At 48.8% G+C, this 6,000-nt stretch overlaps 1 pseudogene; it reads right to left on the bottom strand.

The window, feature by feature from the left end:
• Positions 1 to 669: 669 nt before the first annotated feature.
• Positions 670 to 1,532, bottom strand: LOC139027626 (neuromedin-U receptor 1-like; annotated as a pseudogene).
• Positions 1,533 to 6,000: the final 4,468 nt, after the last annotated feature.

Below are 6,000 nucleotides of genomic sequence, written 5' to 3'. Positions count from 1 at the left end.
ACTGTCTTTCGACAATTTATTTTTATCTTATAAAATGCTCTTGAGGTTTGCAGTTGGCAAAACAAAAAAAGGTGGCAACTGGGATGTTTACAAACAAGGTACAATGGGAATTTTGAACCAGTTACTCTTACTATTGTATCCAACTAACTTAAGTTGTACACTTCTCCTTTCAGTCTAATTATCATTGCGCAAAAAAAACTTGTTGGCATACGATACTGTTACCGGTCTTCGAGTTCCGGCTCAATGCAACTGTTAAACTCTCAGTCCTTGAAGCTACGGTAGCATATGTTTTATCCTCTTGCTTGTGCAGAGCTCCATGGTTGTTCCACACGGGTGTCGACGAAATGTCAGATAATACTATTGCATCGTAAAGAACGGACGTCAAGTAAGTCGCTCGGATAGAATAGACATGTCTCCATGGGCATATAGTAGACCACGGCGCTTCGCACAGAGCTCGCCCTTTTAGAGAAGCTTACAAATAGTGGTATTCATGGGGAATGGGAGAGGGTCTCAATGAAAAACTCTCACCAGTATTACATTGCCTCTGCTAATCCGTGCGCATGATAGCAAATGATTGAATATGTACCGATTCTAGTGCGAAGATGCTGAGGGAAGAGGCCGGCGGGCGAGTCTCTCGCGCAAGGGGGGAGGTGGAGAATAGGAGGTAGGCTAGCAATACTCACACAGCATCTTGTGACGCTGGCGTCGCCGGGCTTTCTGCTGCTGACTGCGGGACGTGTGCAGTAGCTGTTTGGCCTAGGCTTGTCTCAGCCTCCAACACCTGAGAGCATTCTTCTCAACGTTTGAGCTGCAAGGCCGTGTAGTAGGTAAGAGAGCGCTGATGGTCACATGGGAAGCATGAAGAAAAAGCAGGGGTGGTCACTTGGATGGTCAAGTTTGTACATCTAAACAGGCGGGGCTTGACAGCGTAAGATGGCTGCTCTGGGATTTCCTTCCTGGTGGTGAGGCCCCGCATGAAGGCTGAGCGCGACTGCAGGGATGAGGAGAAGAGGGCGCCGTGCAGGCTGGTGTTGGGCACGGTTCCACATAGCACTGAGATCCCCCACACGGTCATAAGACCCGTTTGGAATGTGTGTGCGTCAACACGTAACTTGGCGCGCAGGGGGTGCACTTACAAGCGATGTAGGCGGTTCCACGCTGAGCGGCGCGTCACATTGAAGGATGGAGGCGAAGCAGACCCGTCTGAACAAGGAAAGTCTTAAGTAGCAGCGCCTTGCCCAGGAGGAATGGGTAGTTCTGCCACATCTCGTAAGCTCCAGATAGGCAATACGCCAGCAGCAGCACCAGCAGGTCTAGACAACGGCGAGGCCTGAACAGGTAGTAAGTTGGTGAGACGTGCGCATAACCTTGTTGCGAGAGATGAACGATGCAGGTTAGCCAAGTTACCAAACGCTCCAGCGACCAGGAAAGATGACAGGGTAGGTGAGGCAGACGGGGAGGGAAGACAGAAGGAGCGTCAGAGGGCCCAGGTACTTCTCTAAGGTAGCTGGGGCCTCGTGTGTAGGCTGCATCTTACCGTCTCTGGGACGAACTGCGTCAGATCGTCATGACGGTTTAGGTTGACGCGCACACCAGTCGCTCGGGTTGTTGGGCAAGTCCGCTCATAGCTCTGTCTTGCGGAAAGGACGCAGTTGTACATCGGCATGGTCTATTTCCGTGGTTGTTGAGATTACGAAGCTTGCATCGAGGCAAGCACCTACTCTTTTTGTTCTTATATTTTCCTGTAACATGCTTTTGTATGCAGATCCAATACAAGGTTTCCACTTAGAGAGTCCACTTTGACACTAAGTCAAAAAATTAATGTAGTAAGCAATATAAAAGTGGCAGGAATCATAAAGGGATATCCCTAGAGAATACAAAAAGTTAAGTATTGGTTGGTAAGCTAGACTAAGAGGAGTCGTGGGACGTCACAACGGGACTTGGCGACCTCTGTTGTAGTGTCTGAATGTGTGATTATTATGTTGAACAGAATAATGTTCCCAAATTCTTTGACTATACTTGCGCCATTTTAATCAGACACCAGACAGGGTGAAAACTGAGAGTGGCTAACTCGAATTGGACCGCTCTGTTTAAAGCTAGTAGGAGCGATTTTAAGTTGCCTTCGGAGAGAATACAGTTTCACCTTGTCTGCGCGCTGTAATGCATGGGTTTCCCAAACTCAGTCCTGGCGTTGGTGTGGTTTCCGCTCGGCGCCTAGCCGCTGGAACATATACAGCAAGCGTGACACACAGATAAGCTAAACTTGATGGTGAGATTTGGGCTTGACTGGCAAAGCAAAAGTTCCTCTATGTGCACTCCCACGCTGTGGGTGCGACGCTCGGAGGCCGAGCTTGTTGTCGGGGTAATAGCCTAGATCGCCGCCAACGTACGCAAACATTAATGATTTACACTGTTAGATTGAGCCCTCCACGTTCACTCTTGTTGATCTTAAATTCTAAAAAAGACCCAGCTAGCACACTCTTGGCCTTCCCTCTGTGAGGTCATTATGTGGTGGACGCGGTACTGAGTCTCTTCGGGTTTTGCGAATTGGTCTGCTTGGTAGGAAGTCCTGACACTGCGAGCGTAAGTGTAGTACTCTTTTTTTGTTTTGGAGACGAAGCGTACTGTGTAACCTTTTTTTGACTCCTTGTTTTTGGATGACAGATAGTATCTTAGATTTGTGCTTACGCGATTGCCAGGTGATGTGTTCTAGAGGAACGTTATACTAGCTTCTGGGTTGGGTTTAGAATTGTTTTTCTCTCCATCTTCATGCTTCGACGCAACACGAGAAGTTCTTTATGTGGTGTAGCTGTCCAATGTGAGAGTTTAAGCCTCTTAACACGCACGAGTTACACCAAGCCTGCCCAGAGGTAAAGATGCTATCTTATCACTATACTAGTTGACTTTCTCAATAACAGCTGCTATGTAATATTCAGATGTCATTTTTTTAAGTGTGTGTATTCGGTCATAACCACATATCGGTAGTAATGATATGTTTTACTCTTCTATAGACCAGTTATGTTCATATGCAAAACAGGCATGGGTATTATTGTTCTTAGGTGCTTTGTATGATATTGTACTACTGTTGTTTTGCCATCAGTGTTTTGTTCTGAATACTTAATAAAATGTCGTCAATTGAGGATATAACTGTAAGACAACCCAATCTTGTTGGATAAACATCAATAATGTAGACATGAACATCTTACGTTGACGTCATGTTTATACATATGGTGATGGTTCAGTTATTGATTTATTGTTAGCTAGAGTTTTATTGAAGTTTGTAAAAGACGCATCTGCACCTGGGTTACTATATTCTATAACTCGTGTGAGACACTGGAAGAATTATGGTGGCCTATACGTAAGGAAGTCGGCTTGATGTCAGATGGTAAATAGATATGTTTGGCCATCCATTCTCACCGCGCTAGTAATTGTAATTCCTACCTGTAACAGGGACGTTGGTGTATTCTTGATGTAAATCGTGAGTCTGTCTCCAATAGAGCTCACTCGTATGAGTACGAGTTGTTAATTGGTAGCCACCTTGACACTTTTGTAGCTTGTAATTAGGAATCTTAGCATATGAGTATAGAGGAGTATCCTTATAAGCATGACTATAAGCACTAGTCTGCAAGTCGCTTGTTGGATCTCAGTTACTACACAGATATTGTTTATCAATATTGTTTAAAAAAATTTAAGGAAGTTGTTACACGCTTACAAATTGTGGGGTTTGGAGTCTGTGTAGCATAGATAGTGTTTGCGATCGAATATCATGGGTCCCCATCGTATGACCGAATAGACAGAGTAAACATAGTCTCTACTGTTCATAGCTCTGGGTATGTTAGGACAAAAACTTGCATTCTATTGAGAGCCCCTCTAGGGCTGGGCCAAAGTAACTCACTCGTGAAAAAGCCACGACCGATATATATAAGCCACACTAGTCTTTGATATGGAACCGATGGAATCATAGCTCAATATAGCCAACTAAGTTACCAACTGGCGGGGTCAAAATAACGCGCAACGTTTTGTTCTGTCCCACTATATAATACCAGGTTGGGTTTAGATACTTCTCCTCTTTAACCATGAATTGTTTGCAGAGTGCAAGGATAACAAGGTGCTTTGATCCAAACCCAGGCCTGGCATTAAAGGAACTCGATTTGCTCAGTAGGATAGCACTCATGTGTGCCTACGTTCATTTGTGCAAATAAGAAACCTTGTGCGTGTAGTAGTTAGGTTCCAGTTTCGGGTGTCAGAGAGCCACAACTTAATCTCACACAATCTCAGACCTGCTTCTGTGAGCTCCTTTTAACCTCCTTATACCGGCTCGGTTAAACACATCATACAGGTAGTCTCATCTTACACACCGCTTCCTTCCTCACCACCATACCGCCAATCCTCTCATATCCCCGCTCTCCCTAGATGCCACCCGCACTTCCTTCCGAGCGCAAATCCTCTACTTTCGTGCGACCCGCCCCCTTCCCATCCGACGCCTGGCGCACCTTCTTCTGTACCACCTGAAGCTCTCCACAGCCCTGCGCCATCTTCGCACGGGACCCACACATAGGACCACTCTCCTTCGCATCCCAAACAGAACCGACTCCTACGACCCCCCGCCTAGCCACACAGCCCGCCACTCCATCCTCCGCCCCACCAGCACCTCTCCTCGCTGGCAGCCAACCACCCCGCCTCCCATCCCAGCTCCACCGCAACTCATTCCTATGCCACCTGACCTACCAATCCCTCGCTGCCTTCCCCCTGCTTCAACACTCGTCTAAACGCCACCTCATTACTCCCCGCCACTTCCTCTGCCCTCTCTTGCTCGCTACCCGCCCTTCGCCCTCTCCGTGGCGGACGGGTATCTCGCACACCGTAGGCGCATCACCACTTCTCAGAACGTCCACCACTCCCTCACGCGACTCGCAATTCCAACGAACTCACACGCGTGTCCTCTCTCGACTTTCTGTCAACCCTCTCGTACCCTTCTCTAGTAAAGTTCTCACTCGCATTACGCTTCATCCGATTCAGCACTAGCATCACTCTCACCCACCGCTGGCGCCGACACTTCTCCTCAGCGCAGTTTCTGCTACTCACTCTCCTCCATTGTACTACCCCACCCCCACGTTTTTTTGCTGGCTACCGATATCGCACCACTTCTTCGAACCCCAAACTCCTCAATATCCGCCTCACTGCTCTGCTTTTATGATGCTTTCACACGGCAAGCCTGCTCACTCCGGCAAGATCTGCAGAGAGGCTCTCACGTGAAACACAACACCTTACTCCATACCTCTCTCTCGCGTGATCCGACATCTACCCCGCTTCTAATCCGCTCCCCTTTCGCTTCGAACCTCTCATCCCGCTTCGGGGTACCCTCCCCACGTCCTCTCCCCCCCCCCCCCGGCCGCACATCGTCGGTACTGCCCTATCTCCCCCCACCCGATCTCATCTGTGTTCTTCGCTGTAACACCCACGCCTCTACGCCACCAATCCTGACCCCACCTACCTCTGTCTGCAACTCTCCAACAAGCATTCTGCTGCTCTTCCCATTGCTATCGCTTTGCTCTATTCTCTTATGCCAAATCGCTTCCTCTCACTGCATCGACGCTCAACCTCTCGCGCTACATGACCACCGTTGCTCCTCTGTCAGTACCTTCCCCTACGCTCGCCTTCCTTCTAACCCACAACCCACGCGAAGAGCGGAGCGCCAAAACAGAGACGAGACCCTCGCGCACTAGACCATCCCTTCACTTACCAGCACGAGACCCGTCGTCATCCCTACCAACTCCTCTCTACCTTCCTCATCCCAAACTACTCCTTCATAAAACCTCGCACCAAACCGCGCACTACCGCCAACTGCCCACAGCGCCCCACAGATCCCTTGTGACCCTCTCCCCAGACCAACCTACCTTCCTCCAGCACCTTTCTCTACCAGCCGTCTCTTCAACCCCCACCACCCAGGCCGACCACCCCACCCCACAACCTAAATCCGCTTTACCTCTCAGCATCCAC

This window comes from Salvelinus sp. IW2-2015, linkage group LG4q.2, assembly GCF_002910315.2.
Source record: "Salvelinus sp. IW2-2015 linkage group LG4q.2, ASM291031v2, whole genome shotgun sequence".
NCBI classification, from domain to species: domain Eukaryota; kingdom Metazoa; phylum Chordata; class Actinopteri; order Salmoniformes; family Salmonidae; genus Salvelinus; species Salvelinus sp. IW2-2015.
This window is presented reverse-complemented; position numbering and strand designations above follow the sequence as displayed.